The 19,912-nt window shown below is 34.6% G+C and overlaps 1 long non-coding RNA gene across 1 annotated transcript; it reads left to right on the top strand.

The window, feature by feature from the left end:
* The first annotated feature begins 3,541 nt into the window (after positions 1 to 3,541).
* Positions 3,542 to 19,631, top strand: LOC133580524 (uncharacterized). Its single transcript, XR_009812219.1, has 3 exons — positions 3,542 to 5,286; positions 16,203 to 16,300; positions 18,799 to 19,631. It is a non-coding gene; the product is annotated as an uncharacterized lncRNA (long non-coding RNA).
* Positions 19,632 to 19,912: the final 281 nt, after the last annotated feature.

Below are 19,912 nucleotides of genomic sequence, written 5' to 3'. Positions count from 1 at the left end.
AGCTAACAAACAATCCAAGATGTCTAATAAAGTTCCAAAGCAGATTAATCCATTTAGGCTCTTTATTGTTGTTGATCTTGCTTTGTCTTTTCCTATCTTTGCACTGGACTGTTATTATTTTTTTTTTTTTAAACAGAAATACACACAGTGACACATGTATAAGCTATGTGATTCAATTAACATACTGAAATGTAATACACAATATGTAAATATTAGCTTCACACAAATATACAGTACTATCATCAAACAAATACTTCTGAGTGTTGAAACTATTTCGATGGTGGAAATACACGACTGGCAGCCATTTTAAGTCCTCAAAACATCCATTGAAACAGTGCACAAAAATCTTTTTTCAATAAACATCTTAGTATCAAATGTAACCACTTTCCACCTTAATATTGAGTTACATAAACAGTTTACTTACAGACGTATCTTTTCCAAGGCTTGTAAGAGTTAACACAACTTGTCTACTTCTCAACTGTCTCATGAACTGAACAGATGTCGCCAACCCGGAAGTGCCCAAACTAATGACGCGTAGTATTTTCATATCGCCACAAGGTGTCAGTAAGAGTCTACAATCAAATGGGCATAACATTGCCGTCCCACAGGGCATTTCCTGTGGGAAGGGATTCGTTCCCAGGGATTCGAATAAAGAACCAACTCTTTTTCTTTACTATAGTGGCCTCGATAACAGGAACCGGTTCTCAAAAAGGGATTCAAGTCCATGGAATCGAACAACCGGGAGAACCGGTTTCGAACATCATCCCTACTCTTAAGGCCCAAGCTGTTTGTTTACATGCTTTTTTTTTTTTTCTTTGCCATTTGGGCTTATCGGACCCTAATTAGAATAAAAACTAAGAATCATTTTTTGATATGATGTACTTAGTCCATTAGTACACAAATGTGTACTTCATGTTTAGTGACATGCTAATTCTTATTTTTTTACACTTTTTTTCCCCCCAAATTTCATTGTATGTTCTACTCTTCTGACACCACCAGATGGCAGTATAAGTGTCCACATAAGCGGCCATAAGACCCCAACTCAGTAGTGTACACAATTTTGGAAATAAGAGCTAAAAGGTGCTCTTATTAGTGGCCAACTAAGCCTTTTGAGGTTTTAAACAAACTTTATTGATCCCCAAAGGAAATTGTTCTGAAAAAATGCCCTTCTCCGCTCCTTCAGCTTTGTGCCGCTTTTTCCGTAGTTCCACGGGACGAGTAACGAAAACACACAAAAGCGCCCAAGAACCATAATTAGTGGTTTATGGAAAATATAAGTGATACAATTTTTTTTTAAAAAGGCAAGAAAAGTTGAGAATAATACCAAAAATAAAGTAAAATGAAGGAAGTCAAAGTAGCTACTGTGATGTGCTGCCACTCTTTCAAGCGCGTCAAAGAAAAAAAGGGGTCATGTCCATCCATCCATCCATTTCCTACCGCTTGTCCCTTTTGGGGTCATGTCATTTGATTTAATTTCTATTTTTAGAACACTTTATTCTAGTATGGGGACGGCGTGGCGCGATTGGGAGAGTGGCCGTGCCAGCAATTTGAGGGTTCCTGGTTCAATCCCCACCTTCTACCAACCTAGTCACGTCCGTTGTGTCCTTGAGCAAGACACTTCACCCTTGCTCCTGATGGGTCGTGGTTAGGGCCTTGAATGGCAGCTCCCGCCATCGGTGTGTGAATGTGTGTGTGAATGGGTGAATGTGGAAAAAGTGTCAAAGCGCTTTGAGTACCTTGAAGGTAGAAAAGCGCTATACAAGTATAATCCATTTACCGTTGTATGTAAAACATGAAATGATGGTTCTTTTGTCAAAATTTGCGTAGATTTAGCTGTAAAGACCTACAGCGGGACCTCGATTTACAAACTTTTCGATTTAAAAGCTTTTATTGCGAACCAATAAATAACTGCGGACGGTCGCTTCATTTGTAAAAGTTCCTTTTTAACGGGTTGTAATCCATCAGAACTGTCAAGCAGCTAAAATGCGCCAAACATGGATATAAGTGTGAAGAGTGTTTTGCATTTTTCCCATCATGCTTTGTAATGGATTTAAATGGGTGTAATTTTTAAAAACATTTTATGGTGAATGAAGTTTTTTATAATATCCACAAAGTTCAGTGACCATGTCTGTTGACATTTTGTGTCGGCTGAATTATTATTATTTTTCTTGCACCATGACTAGGGAAGGTTGTTTGCATTAGGACGTACAACCAAATGCTGCGCATGGTTTCATACAGCATAGTTGAAGGTCATTGACCTAGAAAAACTAATGTTATCCTCTAGATGGTGACAAAAAAGCTGCATCAATAGAGTAGAATAGAAAGTACTTTATTGATCCCTGGGGGAAATTCGGCACCACAGTTCGCTCACAATAGACAATAAAGACTTAGGTATTTTTTACATGTGAATAATATAAATACAGTCTATTATACAGCATTATTCACATGTGAATAATATAAATACAGTCTATTATACAGCATTATTCACATGTGAATAATATAAATACAGTCTATTATACAGCATTATTCACATGTGAATAACAAATAGTCTATTATACAGCATTATTTACATGTGAATAATATAGTCTATTATACAGCATTATTCACACGTGAATAATATAAATACAGTCTATTATACAGCATCATTCACATGTGAATAATATAAATACAGTATTATACAGCATTATGCACACGTGAATAATATAAAGTCTATTATACAGCATTATTCACATGTGATTAATATGAATACAGTCTATTATACAGCATAATTCACATGTGAATAATATAAATACAGTATTATACAGCATTATTCACATATGAATAATATAAATACAGTCTATTATACAGCATTATTCACATTCGAACAATATAAATACAGTCTATTATACAGCATCATTCACATGTGAATAATATAGTCTATTATACAGCATTATGCACATGTGAATAATATAAAGTCTATTATACAGCATTATTCACATGTGAATAATATAAATAGTCTATTATACAGCATTATTCACATGTGAATAATATAAATACAGTCTATTATACAGCATTATTCACATGTGAATGTGAATAATATAAATACAGTAGTATACAGCATTATGCACATGTGAATAATATAAAGTCTATTATACAGCATTATTCACATGTGATTAATATGAATACAGTCTATTATACAGCATAATTCACATGTGAATAATATAAATACAGTATTATACAGCATTATTCACATATGAATAATATAAATACAGTCTATTATACAGCATTATTCACATGCGAACAATATAAATACAGTCTATTATACAGCATCATTCACATGTGAATAATATAGTCTATTATACAGCATTATGCACATGTGAATAATATAAAGTCTATTATACAGCATTATTCACATGTGAATAATATAAATAGTCTATTATACAGCATTATTCACATATGAATAATATAAATACAGTCTATTATACAGCATTATTCACATGTGAATAATATAAATAGTCTATTATACAGCATTATTCACATGTGAATAATATAAATACAGTCTATTATGCAGCATTATTCACATGCGAATAATATAAATACAGTCTATTATACAGCATTATTCACATGTGAATAATATAGTGTATTATACAGCATTATTCACATGTGAATAATATAAATACAGTCTATTATACAGCATTATTCACATGTGAATAATATAAATCATCTATTATACAGCATTATTCACATGTGAATAATATAAATACAGTCTATTATACAGCATTATTCACATGTGAATAATATAAATACAGTCTATTATACAGCATTATTCACATGTGAATAATATAAATACAGTATTATACAGCATTAAACACATTTATGATGTCATTTTTGTATATGTAAAGCATGTTGGGAGGCATGGGACTTTACTCGACCTTGAATGGGAGCAATCAATTCTACCTCTAAATCACTTAAAAAAATGCTTTCAAAAACCGTCAACAATACTTCATTTACGTTCCGTCACCTGTACAATAACCAAGCTGTAGCAACATTGTTATTGTAAGAGCGAACACTGAGGAACTCTTTTTCTAGCTTAATAACACATCGGCGTGCCGTAAAAATCTAACTACGGCGAGAAATAAGCCCGCTACTACGTCAGCACCTGAATTGAGTTTGAGTTTATAATGCACAACACAATGCGATGGGACACCCAATCTGTACTGACTGAAACACATGAACAATCATATTAACCCACATTTCATGTTTTGTTTGTACACGATGACGTAATGTGTGTATCATGAGCAGTATTTAAAGTGCGACTCACCCGATGGTTCGTTTGGTCCAGCTGGCCAGGGATGTGTTTTTTCCCGGTTTATTTGGGTAAGCACTCCATTTATGTCAAAATAGCTTGGCTCCAAGTTGTGTGAAGTGAATTATACTTATATAGCGCTTTTCTCTTTGCATAGTGAAACCCAATATCTAAGTTGCATTTAAACCAGTGTCTTTTCACATTTATAACGTCGTCCCTTTCACCTCACTCTCTCAGCTTCCGTCCGCGCCAACGTTTCACTCTTCTAGAAGCAGTAGTTCATCCTCTGTATATTCACCTTCAAAAAATATAAGTTAGTCCAAAACTAGTCGTCTCCGTTGTCCGATTAGAACACAACACACATTTGTTGCCGGAAGTCGGAAGTGCGTTGCTATGGAAACGGAATGCATAAAATGACCAAAATACGAACATATATGAACATATTACGTATTGTTATGGATGTGTGTGTTACTACATTATATATAAACTTGCAGTGTGTATATAAAATGTTGATGGAGTTGTTTTAAAGGGCTTTGAAGGCTACAACATTTTTAATCATCTTTAAAATCCTAATTTAAAAAAAAAAAAGTGTGTTCTTGTCTCTCATAATGATTGTGAACGATAGGCAAAATAAAAATGAAAAAGTGCAGTCCCTTTTAAGTCTTGCTGACTACAACAAAATAATAAAAGTTGCTGATGCCTCACACCAGAGGGGCCGGGGTCAAAATTTGGCTGCGGACTTTTAGGATTTTCAGGTCCAGACTGGCTCACAAGATCACCTTCAATCAGTATGTGGACATGGACCAGCATTGTGACCCCACTTGAAGACTTTTACTTATATAGTGGTGAGTCACTTCAAAATGTTCCATTTCCTTGACGACTCTTCACTTTAAACATATTTTCTTATTCTCTCGAGTCGAATAACTCAAGTAAACCCTGACTACGGACTGGAGTATCCGCACAAAGACCATTCTGGTGAGCCACTGATTGACACATGCAAGGTGAGTTTTGTTTCTGATCGAATAGTCTTATTTCTCGAAATGTGGTACCAAAGTGTTTTATTTTCCTATATTCAAACACAGTGTTACTGTTCAAACTGTGTGCAATGTCACAGTGGCCAAAAATATTGAATGTTTTGCCTTGTTTTTAATGAATACTTGGGCCTCGTAGCGTAGTAGGTTGTTGGTCATCCTGGTGGTCCTTGGAGAGCCGGGTGTTTTCTTACCACTGTAACAAGCTTACCACTTTTACACAACACGTTGAGTAGATAGGCCTAAGTTAGTTGGATACAAGTTAGCTCCTCTACGTGAATCACTACACCAGGGGTTGGCATCCCAAAACGTTGAAAGAGCCATATTGGACCAAAAATACGGAAAACAAATCCGTCTAAAGCCACAAAAAATGAAAAGTCTTATATACCGTATTTTCCGCACTATAAGGCGCACCTAAAAACCACAATTTTTCTCAAAAGCTGACAGTGCGCCTTATAACCCGGTGCGCTTTATTACGATTCATTTTCATAAAGTTTCGGTCTCGCAACTTCGGTAAACAGCCGCCATCTTTTTTCCCGGTAGAACAGGAAGCGCTTCTTCTTCTACGCAAGCAACCGCCAAGGAAAGCACCCGCCCCCATAGAACAGGAAGCGCTTCACCCGCCCCCGGAAGAAGAAGAAAAAACGCGCGGATATCACCGTACGTTTCATTTCCTGTTTACATCTGTAAAGACCACAAAATGGCTCCTACTACGCGACAAGGATCCGGTTCATAAAAAGACGCAATCTCTCCATCTGCACACGGATTACTACCGTATTTCACAGCAACTGATATTCCTGTGAACTGCACTGTGGAACGGGAGCACGTACGGTGAATATTCGCACCACAGGGAATGAGAAGTCATCCTTCACTGTGGTTCTAGCTTGCCATGCTAACTTCCTCCCATGGTGATATTCAAAAGGAAGACCTTGCCAAAAGAGACCTTTCCAGCCGGCGTCATCATAAAAGCTAACTCGAAGGGATGGATGGATGAAGAAAAGATGAGCGAGTGGTTAAGGGAAGTTTACGCGAAGAGGCCGGGTGGCTTTTTTCACACAGCTCCGAAGGCGAACACACCTTCACTAAGACGGGCAGATAGCGCCGGTCGACATACGCCAACATCTGCCAGTGGATCGTAAATGCCTGGGCAGATATTTCGGTCACAACTGTGGTCCGAGCTTTCCGGAAGGCAGGATTCACAGAACTGCTGCACAACAACAGCGACACTGAATCCGATGACTTCGACGAGGCGGAGCCGGCCATTTTTGGATCCCACGCTTGCGCAACTTTTCAATTCGGACACCGAAGACGAAGAATTCGAAGGATTTACGAATGAAGAATAACTTCAGAAGGTGAGCGCTATGTTTATTTTGTGTGTTGTGACATTAACGTTCGAGCAACATTATGTTGCTATTTATTGCTCTACACCATTTTGAATTTTACTATGTTTGTGATTGCACATTTGCGTACATTTTGGGACAGAGTTGTTAGAACGCTGGTTTTCAATATATTATTAAAGTTTGACTGAACTATCTGACTGTTTTTTTGACATTCACTTTAGCGCAGCGTTTTTTTGACATTCACTTTAGCGCAGCGTAGGCGCGGCTTATAGTCCGGGGCGGCTTATTGGTGGACAAAATTATGAAATATGTAATTCATAGAAGGTGCGGCTAATAATCCGGTGCGCCTTATAGTGCGGAAAATACGGTAAGTGTTATAATGAAGGCAACACATGATGTGTCTATATTAGCTATATTAGCCTACTATCAAAATTACTTTAAAGTCTTATGTAAGTGTTATATAATGAAGGCAACACATGATGTAAGTGTCTATATTAGCCTACTATCAAAATTACTTTAAAAGTCTTATATAAGTGTTATAATGAAGGCAACGCATGATGTGTCTATATTAGCTATATAAGCCTACTATCAAAACGACTTTAAAAGTTTTTTAATGAAGGCAACACATGATGTGTCTATATTAGCTATATTAGCCTACTATCAAAATTACTTTAAAGTCTTATATAAGTGTTATATAATGAAGGCAACACATGATGTAAGTGTCTATATTAGCCTACTATCAAAATGGCTTTAAAGTCTTATACAAGTGCTATATAATGAAGGCAACACATGATGTGTCTATATTAGCCTACTATTAAAATGCCTTTAAAAGTCTTACATAAGTGTTATAATGAAGGCAACACATGATGTAAGTGTCTATATTAGCCTACTATCAAAATGACTTTAAAAGTCTTATATAAGTGTTATAATGGGGGCAACACATGATGTAAGTTTCTATATTAGCCTACTATCAAAATGACTTAAAAAGTCTTATATAAGTGTTATAATGAAGGCAACACATGATGTAAGTGTCTATATTAGCTATATTAGCCTACTATCAAAATGACTTTAAAATTCTTATATAAGTGTTATAATGGGGGCAACACATGATGTAAGTGTCTATATTAGCCTACTATCAAAATGACTTTAAAAGTCTTATGTAAGTGTTATAATGAAGGCAACGCATGATGTAAGTGGCTATATTAGCTATATTAGCCTACTATCAAAACGACATTAATAGTTTTTAATGAAGGCAACACATGATGTGTCTATATTAGCGATATTAGCCTACTATCAAAATGGCTTTAAAGTCTTATACAAGTGCTATATAATGAAGGCAACACATGATGTGTCTATATTAGCCTACTATCAACATGCCTTTAAAAGTCTTATATAAGTGTTATAATGAAGGCAACACATGATGTAAGTGTCTATATTAGCCTACTATCAAAATTACTTTAAAGTCTTATATAAGTGTTATATAATGAAGGCAACACATGATGTAAGTGTCCATATTAGCCTACTATCAAAATGACTTTAAAAGTCTTATATAAGTGTTATAATGAAGGCAACACATGTGTCTATATTATCTATATTAGCCTACTATCAAAACGACTTTAAAAGTTTTTTAATGAAGGCAACACATGATGTGTCTATATTAGCGATATTAGCCTACTATCAAAATGGCTTTAAAGTCTTATACAGGTGCTATATAATGAAGGCAACACATGATGTGTCTATATTAGCCTACTATCAAAATGCCTTTAAAAGTCTTATATAAGTGTTGTAATGAAGACAACACATGATGTAAGTGTCTATTTTAGCTATATTAGCCTACTATCAAAATGACTTTGAAATTCTTTTATAAGTGTTATAATGGGGGCAACACATGATGTAAGTGTCTATATTAGCCTACTATCAAAATGACTTTAAAAGTCTTATATAAGTGTTATAATGGGGGCGGTATGGCGTAGTGAGTAGAGCGGCCGGGGACCACTGTGACATTTGCTACGCCAACTAGTGGCGGGGATGTTTCCAAGAAAAATGACATTAGCATAACAATTAGCCAAGATACAGCTCTTATCTGAAAACACTCCAGGCTAAGTTGAGGTAGCACTGTAACGCCGCAGCATTTAGTCATGTTTACATTATTACAGCGATCATACAATATACACAAATGATAATTTCCTCGAAAATCCTAAAGTATCATCACTTTGGATCAAATGCAGTTCCAACTGCAATAACACTTTTGTCTCTTTTTACCAAGGACCCTGCTGACAAAAAAAGTTTTGACACTTTATTAGGTACACCAAATGTGCTATGAATTATTCTGGTAACGACGGAAGTGTCGAACTGGTTTTACTGTGGGCTGCTTGTAATTAGGAAAGCATATGAATGTTTAATCGCCTCATTAAATTGTAACACAAACTGATGGAAGACTTGCTTTTCAATCAGGTGACAAGCAGAGTTTTACTACTGTAGAATTTATTTCAATTAGGACTTGGTTCCTTTCACACAGCCATTACATTTGAAAGGGGCCAGTCTTTTCTTTTGTTGAACCTACAAAGTGTTTACACTGTACGTAAAGTAGTTATCGCACACCCAAAATACATGCATCTTACTTGTAGTTTTCATTAGCAAATTTGGAAATGTAAAATCGCTCATTCTAATGTACAATTAGCATCGAGCTAGTGTGGTTTAAAATGTGGAGCCTTACTGCACTTTTGAGTGCTTTCTTCTTTCTTCGTATCAGTTCCGCCCCCCGAGGAAGAAGAAAACATTATGCCCAACCCCACTCTCTGCCACAACGATAAATAGTATCATTTGTACATAGAATTGTTATAAGTACACCTCTGCATAGCATTGCATTCTAATTAACGTTATAGACAACAAAAAAGAAAGAAATATAGGTCTACTAACAACAAAGAATAACTTTATTGACATTGTTTTTATGTGTGTAACAAAAAATATTTAAAATATAATTTTATTTTATTAAAATTAAATTAACATTATTAAATGTTTTAATTTGAGGTAGAATTAATGAAAAAATATATTTAATTTAAAAATATATTTTATTTTAAACTACAAACATTTTTATAAACATTAATGGCGACAATGAGCGTGTTTTGTAGTGCGCAACTTTCAGATGCATTGCATCCTTATTAAGGTTAAAGACAACAAAAAAGAAAGAAATATAGGTCAACTTACAACAGAGTAACTTTATTGACATTGTTTTTAAGTGTGTAACAAAAAATAATTAAATTTGCCTAAAATATAATTTTTTTTTTAAACCAAAATTAAATTAAAATTATTACCGGTAAGTGTTTTAATTTTAAGTAGAATTAATGAAAAAATATATTTTATTTTTAAAAATATTTTATTTTAAACTAAACATTTCTATAAACATTAATGGCGACAATGAGCATGTTTTGTAGTGCGCAACTTTCCGATGCATTGCAGCCTTATTAAGGTTAAAGACAGCAGAAAAGAAAGAAATATAGGTCAACTTACAACAAAGAGTAACTTTATTGACATTGTTTTTAAGTGTGTAACAAAAAATATTTAAATTTGCTTAAAATATAATTAAAAAAATTTAATAAAAATTAAATTAAAATTATTAAGTGTTTTAATTTTAAGTAGAATTAATGAAAACAAATATTTTATTTTAAACTATAAACATTTCTATAAACATTAATGGCGACAATGAGCACGGTGCCCCCCCAAGGGGGCTCGCCCCACTATTTGAGCAGAACTGACTTAAATGCAGTCCGACGAAGTCCGCTCTGAGTGCTTGACTGCTTGTTTCCCGGCCAAGTGCTTGAGGCAGCTGTGACGTCGAGAACAACAAAGTTATCAAATTACGGCACAGTTAGATTTTATGTGAATAAGTAGCCTAGAGGTAGTACCGGTAGACTTTGCTAGTATATAGTTTAGTTGTATTTACAGTAGAGAAGAGAGTTAATTGCAATGCAGTCTGCTGAAAATGATGGAAAGTGCCACTCCACATAGCGACTGCCGCTGTGGTCAAAATTGGAATGGCCGCAAAACACATTTTGAAATATTCAACACTACTGCCGTCTGGTGGCTAAAGTAGATAATAAATGCTGCAAATTTGTCACGTTTCATGTGTCAGGTAAACCGCGACAAATGCGGCCATACTGTATTAATGAGTTAAACCAGCCGCTGTGGTCAAAATTGGAACGGCCGTAAAACACATTTTAAAATATTCATCACTACTGCCATCTGGTGGCTAAAGTAGATAGTGCACGCCCCAAATGTGTCACGTTTCATGTGTCAGGTAAACCGCGACAAATGGGGCCATACTGTATGAATGAGTTAAACCAGCCGGTGTGGTCAAAATTGGAATGGCCACAAAACACATTTTTTTAAATATTCAACACTACTGCCATCTAGTGGCTTGCCCCAAATTTGTCACGTTTCATGTGTCTGGTAAATCGCAACAAATGGCGCCATACTCCATTAGTGGGTTAAACCAGCCGCTGTGGTCAAAATTGGAATGGCCGCAAAACACATTTTAAGACATTCAACACTACTGCCATCTGATGGCTAAAGTAGATGGTGCACGCCCCAAGTTTGTCACGTTTCATGTGTCAGCTAAACCGCGACAAAAGGGGCCATACTGTAATTAATGCGATTAACCAGCCGCTGTGGTCAAAAACACATTTTAAAATATTCAACACTACTGCCATCTGGTGGCTAAAGTAGATAGTGCAGGCCCCAAATTTGTCACGTTTCATGTGTCAGGTAAACCGCGACAAATTGGGCCATACTGTAATAACGAGTTAAACCAGCCGGTGTGGTCAAAATTGGAATGGCCACAAAACAATTTTTTTTAAATATTCAGCACTACCGCCATCTAGTGGCTTGCCCCAAATTTGTCACGTTTCATGTGTCAGGCAACAAATGGGACCATACTGTAAACCAGCCGCTATGGTCAAAATTGGAACGGCCGCAAAACACATTTTTTAATATTCAACACTACTGCCACCTGGTGGTTAAAGTAGATAGTGCACGCCCCAAATTTGTCACGTTTCATATGTCGGGTAAACCGTGACAAATGGCACCATACTGTATTAGTGAGTTAAACCACACGCTGTGGTCAAAATTAGAATGGACCTCAAAACGCATTTTAAAATATTCAACACTACTGCCATCTGGTGGCTTGCCCCAATTTTGTCACGTTTCATGTGTCAGTTAAACCGCGACAAATGGGGCCATACTGCATTAATGAGTTAAACCAGCCGCTGTGGTCAAAATTGGAACGGCCGCAAAACACATTTTAAAATATTCAACACTACTGCCATCTGGTGGCTAAAGTAGATAGTGCACGCCCCAAATTTGTCACGTTTCATGTGTCAGGCAAACACCGACAATTGGCGCCATACTGTATTAATGAGATAAACCAGCCGCTCTGTTAAAAAACACATTTTTAAAATATTTAACACTACTGCCATCTGGTGGCTAAAGTAGATAGTAGATGACCCAAATTTGTCACATTTCATGTGTCAGGTAAACCGGGACAAATGGGGCCCTACTGAGTTAAACCAGCCGCTGTGGTCAAAATTGCAATGGCCACAAAACACATTTTAAAATATTCAACACTACTGCCATCTGGTGGCTTGCCCCAAATTTGTCACGTTTCATGTGTCAGGTAAACCGCGACAAATTGGGCCATACTGTAATAACGAGTTAAACCAGCCGCTGTGGTCAAAATTGGAAGGACCACAAAACACATTTTAAAATATTCAACACTACTGCCGTCTGGTGGCTAAAGTAGATAGTGCACGCCCCAAATTTGTCACATTTCATGTGTCAGGTAAATGGTGAGTTAAGAAGAACAGCAACCGCCTGTCAAAATAAAATGCATTAGAAAGATGAAGTGACGTGTCTTAAGGTGTCCAAACTTTTTCCTCTGAGGGCTGTGTACAAAAAAAATTAAGTATGCGGGGCCACTTTGACACATTTTGTACAATAAACGTGTGTTATTGTAATGTATCGTTCATGATTTCCTTATTTTATTAAATGTACAAAGGGATGATTAAAAAACGCACTTTGCCCTGATTGCAGGTGTACCTAATGTTGTGTCTCTCCAGTAATTGCTGTGAAAGAGCCAAAACAATCTTAAATGTCAGGTTATTCATGCGTGCAACACTGTGAAGGATTTGCCATCAGTTATTCAAATCCCAGCTTTTTTCCACCCCCGAGTATCTAAAAATCCCAATTTGTGCTTTAATTTACGTTTATTTATGCTTTAAGACAATACAAACCAACGTAATAGGTATATCTAAAAAAACAACAACAGTTGTTTATGCTCCAAGGTGCAGAAATGATTACACAACCAGCAGCAAATCCTTGTAACAAGTATGACGGGGAAACAAAATGCACCGAGATATATTTGCAAACACAATCTGTCAAATCTGAGGCGGTGTGCAATTTAAAGTAGCGGCAGATTTACCGTCCTGTCAGTTGGGACATAAATAAACATTCTTATTTATATATTTGGCCAGATAAAGTGCAGAATATATTTCTAGTGACAGGGCTGATAAGGTACTAGTGGTCATAGTAGTGTCATTGGAGAGGTGTAATACCGCACAGTCACCACAGGGTGGTGCTGTTTGATCAGTAAATCCACATTTGAGTCAAGTTTGGGATGAATAATAATGAGCTGATACAGATGTTCAAAGAGGGAGAATGAATGTAATCATTTGTGGAGAAAAAAGAAAAGAACAAAACCATCCTGAAGAGGATTTGTGTTCCCTCGCACTTTCCAGCTGGTGGTTTATTAACCAATCCAATATTTTACACGTGACAACAGTTTATGCAATATGACTGTTTTGGGTTTTTTTTAACTGTGTGACAGAAGTTTTTTTTTTTCCCCCCAAATCATTGATGCCAAACCAAATTACATCAAAATGCAGGTGGAAATAAATGATTTGGCAGAGATTATTCCGTGTAAAAACAAACAAAAGACAAAAATAAAAAGTACATCTACCAAATACAACAATACCATCAATGTCGGAAGGAACTAAGCATGAAGGAAATTTGGCGATATTTATAAATTATTAAAATAAAATAAAAAATAAAAATAAATAACATAAAATGAAATGAAATAAACAAAATTAAAAACAATGAAATGAAATAACATAACACAATGAAATACAATAAAATGAAATACCACAACATAAAATTAAGTGAAATAACACAACATAAAATGAAATAATATAAATGAAATAACATAAAATTAAATTGAATCAAACAAAATTAAAAACAATGAAATGAAATAAATCAGTACAATGAAATACAATAAAATGAAATACCACAACATATAAACTAAATAACATTAAATTAAATTAAATCAATATTTCTACACTGAATTTTTTTTTTTCAAAAATCTATCTTTTATAGATGTTTTTTTTTTAAATTGTAATTCAAACACAAACCTTTTTTACACTGAATATTTTTATACAATTAATATTTTTACACTTAATATTTTTAAACTGAATATTTTATACACTCTTTTTTTGCACCAACATAATATCAATGAAATAACATAAAATTAAATTAAATCAATATTTCTACACTGAATGTTTTTTTCAAAAATCTATCTTTTATAGATAGTTTTTTTTAAATTGTAATTCAAACACAAACTTTTTTTACACTGAATATTTTATACAATTATTTTTTTACACTTAATATTTTTAAACTGAATATTTTATACACTGTTTTTTTTGCACTTAATATTTTTACAATTATTTTTTAAACGCTGAATTATTTTTACACTGAATTTTTGTACACTGACTTTTAAAACTTTGAATTTTTATTCACTGAATTTTCAAACGCAAAGTTTTTATACACTGAATATTTTTACAATTAATATTTTTACACCCGAATTTTTAATACACTGACTTTTAAAACACTGAATATTTTTACACTGAATTTTCAAACACTAATTTTTTATACAGTAAAATTTTTTATACTGAACATTTTTACACTTAATATTTTTACACCCAAATTTTTATTCACTGAATTGTTAAACACTGAATATTTTTACACTGAACTTTCAAACATTAAATTTTTATACACCGACTTTTAAAACACTGAATATTTTTTGCACTGAATTTTTATTCACTGAATTTTTAAACACAAATTTTTTAAACACAAATTTTTTATACACTAAAATTTTTCACACTGAATATTTTTACACTTAATATTTTTACACCCAAATTGTTATTCACTGAATTTTTAAACACTGAATATTTTTACACTGAATTTTTATTCACTGAATTTTTAAACACAGAATTTTTGTTCACTGAATTTTTAAACACAAAGTTTTTATACACTAAAATGTTTTATATTAATATATTTTTACACTTAATTTTTTTACACCCAAATTTCTAAATACCGATTTTTTTTTTACACTTAATTTTTTTTACACTGAATTTTTAAACACACGCTTTTTAATAAAAAAAAATTTCATTTCAATTTCGGTGTCAGCATATTTTGACGTAAAATAATTAAGTTCACAAAATTCAAATGCAAAAATGTTTACATATATTCGGTGTCAAATAAAAGCTTTCGTAAGAAGGACACAAATTAACCTCCATACCTGGTTCAATCCCCACCTAGTACCAACCTCGTCATGTCCGTTGTGTCCTGAGCAAGACACTTCACCCTTGCTCCTGATGGGTGCTGGTTAGCGCCTTGCATGGCAGCTCCCTCCATCAGTGTGTGAATGTGTGTGTGAATGGGTAAATGTGGAAGTAGTGTCAAAGCGCTTTGAGTACCTTGAAGGTAGAAAAGCGCTATACAAGTACAGCCTATTACTATACTAAACGACAGGAAATAAAAGAGAGAACCGGGCAGATTGTTCGTAAAATTACCAAAAAATATTTTTGTAATATTTTTGATATGTGGGATAAAAGTCCGCTCAGAGTCAAAAATCAAAAATATTTTATACATTGTTTTTTTTAATTGTAATTCTGGTAAGAGTTTCTCCCTCTGGCTTTCAAGACCTATAACTAATAACTAAAAAATGCTGTGTCTCCCAATGACGTCCCCACGAGGCAGCATATATAGATTAAAAAGACGGACCTAAAATTGAGCCTTGAGGAACCCCACATTGGTTACGGGTTCCATAAAAACATCTGTGGACCTCCCTAGTGGTTGTGACCCTGAACCAGTGATTCTCACTAGTGGTACGCCAGATAATCACTTGGTTAAAGTACATTGTTTTTCTTTCCTATATTCAAACACAATGTTACTGTTCAAACTTTGTGTAATGTTATGAATTATACTTGTTAAATAAAGCCTCTGCCTTGTTTTTAATGGATACTTAGGCCTACTATGCTACTGTATTTCAATGTTGGTCATTGAATTTTCTTCTGAGGTGGGACTTGGTGTTAAAAAGTCTGAGAACCACTGCCCGAAACAACCGCAAAGAGTGGGGTCCTGTTCCTTGACATATAGGGGAACCTCTAATAACTCGGCCATTCATTCCACGCCCACTCATGAACTGTATTTCTGCAGGTGTTCCAGGTCCAAATCGTCACAATCGCAGAGTTTCCCGAGGAAAGGCAGCCTGGACACGTTTCACCAAAGTGGTCAAATCAATACACTACATCACAGTGAGTTATAGACTTTTTTCAAATGTTTTTTTAGACCTATTATTTTAATTGGCACAGCGTTTTTTTAATAGTAGGCCTATTCAGCCAACCGATCACGCTGGTGGCTTAGAAATCAAATTGAAGGAGCTGACTTTCATTTTCTAGATCGCTAATTATCCAGCATCGAACAAACAATCTTTTAGCGGAGTCCTAAAGATTGTGCAGCTACGAGTGGACACACACACACACACACACACATTCTTGTATTTCTTACCTTCTTGAGACCTCAAAAAATGCCTACCTCTTTAGGACCACCCTTCCAGATATATAAAGATTTGTATTTATAAAATATAGCAAATATAAAAAAAGATTGTTTTGAAAAATTAGTTGGAATTTCACGAGAAAAACCTAGAACTTATAATAAAAGTTGTCATTTTACTCATCGAAAGTCGAAATTTTACAAGGAAAACTGGACATTTGTGCAATATTAAGATACAAGTTGGAATTTTACTCAATAAAAATTTGGCAATTTTATGAAAAGAGTCCTAATTTTACTCGACAACAGTCACAATTTTATAAGAAAACTTAAAAATGTTGGCAATGTTATAAAAATCGGAATTTTGCGGGAAAAAAAATTACTCTTTTACAAGAACCAAAAACAAATTGGCAATATTGTGATAAGTCAGAATTTTATATGACAAACGTCACCATTCTGCATTAAAAATTAATAGTTTTACATAAAGTAATAATTTTACGAGAAAATATTGCAATATTACAGAAACGGAAAGAATATGAGAAATTGTTCCCAATTTTATAAGAAAAAAGTCAACACCGAGAAAAAGACTTCTTTTAGTTAATTTATTATTTTTTTTGAATTTTTTTGTTTGTAATTGGTTTTTAATCTTCATTATTTACTTCAAAATTATTAAGATTTTTCGGGGAAGAATAGGGATGTCCTTCTTTTGCTGCCCACTTGTTTTGTCATATATTGCTGCCTTTGTAATGAAACAGAAAGAATATGAGAAATCGTTCCCAATTTCATAAGAAAAAAATTGACACATTGTGAGATTGTATCTTTTGTTTGTAATTGTTTTTTAATCTTCATTATTTACTTCGTTATTACAGTATGTCTCTATATACATATTTATTTTATTTTTTTAAATTAATTTTAGCCTAAGGGGGCGCATTTCAATTTCTTACACACACACACTTGTTATTTCATATGTTGACCAGAGGGGGAGCACTTTTAAAACCGACACACAGTCAATTAGAAAAATCCCTCCTTTTTGAGACCACACTCATTTTGATAGATTTCACCACCAGGGGGTGCAAATGAGACATTCTCTATTAGATGCATGATTTATGTCCTAACTTGTTCACCGGTCCTCATTTGGACGCTACTTCTCTTTGTTGAGGTCTCAAGACAGGTGGAAATACTAGAACACACACACACACACTTTCTTGTATTTCTTACCTTCTTGAGACCGCCTAAAAATGCCTACCTCTTTAGTATTTACAACATTAATAATATATACAAACTGTGCAAATATAAAAAAGCTTGTTGTGAAAAATAAGTTGGAATTTCACAAGAAAAAGGTCACAATTTCACAAGAAAAACCTAGAATTTTGGCAGTATTATAATAAAAGTCGTAATTTTACTCAAAGCAAGTCAAAATTTTGCAAGAAAAACTGAACATTTGTGCAATATTAAGGCAAAACTAGTAATTTTACTCAATAACAGTCGCAATTTTACAAGAAAAGCTTAACATTTTGGCAATTTTATGAAGAGTCGTAATTTTACTCGACAAAAGTCACAATTTTGTAAGAAAACTTTACAATTTTGGCAATATTATAATAATGAATTTTACTTGGAAAAATTACGACAAAAGTCATGACTTCACTCAAAAAATGTCACTATTTTACAAGGACAACCAAAAAATTGTGATAAAAGTCTGAATTTTCTGACAAATTTTACATCAAAAAGTAATACTTTTAGGAGAAAATATTGCAATTTTACAGAAACAGAAAGAATATGAGAAATCGTTCCCAATTTCATAAGAAAAAAATCGACACATTGTGAGATTTTATTTTTTGTTTGTAATTGGCTTTTAATTTTCATTATTTACTTCGTTATTACAGTATGTCTCTATATACATATTTATTTTATTTTTTAAATTAATTTTGGCCAAAGGGGGCGCATTTCAATTTCTTACACACACTTGTTATTTCATACGTTGACCAGAGGGAGAGCACTTTTAAAACAGACACACAGTCAATTTGAAAAATCCCTCCTTTTTGGGACTACCCTCATTTTGATAGATTTCACCACCAGGGGGTGCAAATGAGACATTCTCTATTAGATGCATGATTTATTTCCTAACTTGTTCACCGGTCCTCATATGGACGCTACTTTTCCTTGTTGATGTCTCAAGAAGGGAAGAAATACTAGAACACACACACACATTTACTCTGTGTGATGGTGGCTACTGACATGTAGCACACAACATTGTGTTCGACAGGCACGTCTCACTCCCTTCCACGCGTCTCCACTCTCATCTCAGCATCCCGTCTGCTAAATCAGGGATTAAAGCAAGATTACGATCGCTGCCTCCCTCGCTGTGAACCCGTCCGGTTACGCCGCGAGTGAAACGACTTCAATCCACCTCGGGTGTGCGACGGGACAATTAAAAAGGAACCCTGAGCTGACAACATTCAGCAGAGGTGCATTGATGCCGCAGCAGAGCTGAAGTGCGACTCCTCGAGATTAATAGCCCGGCTTTAGCGCAGACACTCTCAGGGAGCTCGGCACGCCGTTAGACCGGGCCAATTAGTGCACGGAGAACAATAGCCAATTAGGGCTAATTACGCAGCAAAACTGTTATTGTTTCAAGCTGCAAGCTAGTCTGAAAGACTGTATTCTGCTGGATGTGTTCAAATACAAAGTTTCATCCTCGTAATCGACAGCTTTTGGGCAATAATCAGGGTCCTTGCACAAGAATACGACTTATCTCTTTTAAATGTGACTTTAGTCTACTTCTGTTTTGTTTGATCAGCCGTTTTACTGCTGTGTTACAGCACATTATAGACCAAAATTTTGGACACACCTTCTCAATCAATGTGTGTTCTTTATTTTCATGACTATTTACATTGTAGATTGTCACTGAAGGCATCAAAACTACAAATGAACACATGTGGAGTTATGTACTTAACAAAAAAAAAAGGTGAAATAACTGAAAACATGTTTTATATTCTAGTTTCTTCAAAAATAGCCACCCTTTGCTCTGATTACTGCTTTGCACACTCTTGGCATTCTCTCCATGAGCTTCAAGCGGTAGTCACCTGAAATGGTTTTCACTTCACGTGTCATAGTTTTGATGCCTTCAATGACAATCTACAATGTAAATAGTCATGAAAATAAAGAAAATGCATTGAAATGAGAAGGTGTGTCCAAACTTTTGGCCTGTACTGTGTATATATATATAGTTTATTTCCATATGAGTTGGGAAATTGTGTTAGATGTAAATATAAACGGAATACAATGATTTGCAAATCCTTTTCAACCCATATTCAATTGAATGCACTACAAAGACAACATATTTGATGTTCAAACTCATAAACTTTATTATTTTTTTG

Source organism: Nerophis lumbriciformis, linkage group LG03 (genome assembly GCF_033978685.3).
Source record: "Nerophis lumbriciformis linkage group LG03, RoL_Nlum_v2.1, whole genome shotgun sequence".
Classification (NCBI taxonomy): Eukaryota; Metazoa; Chordata; class Actinopteri; order Syngnathiformes; family Syngnathidae; genus Nerophis; species Nerophis lumbriciformis.
The sequence above is the reverse complement of the archived record's forward strand: the minus strand, read 5'-3'. Positions and strand labels throughout refer to the sequence as shown.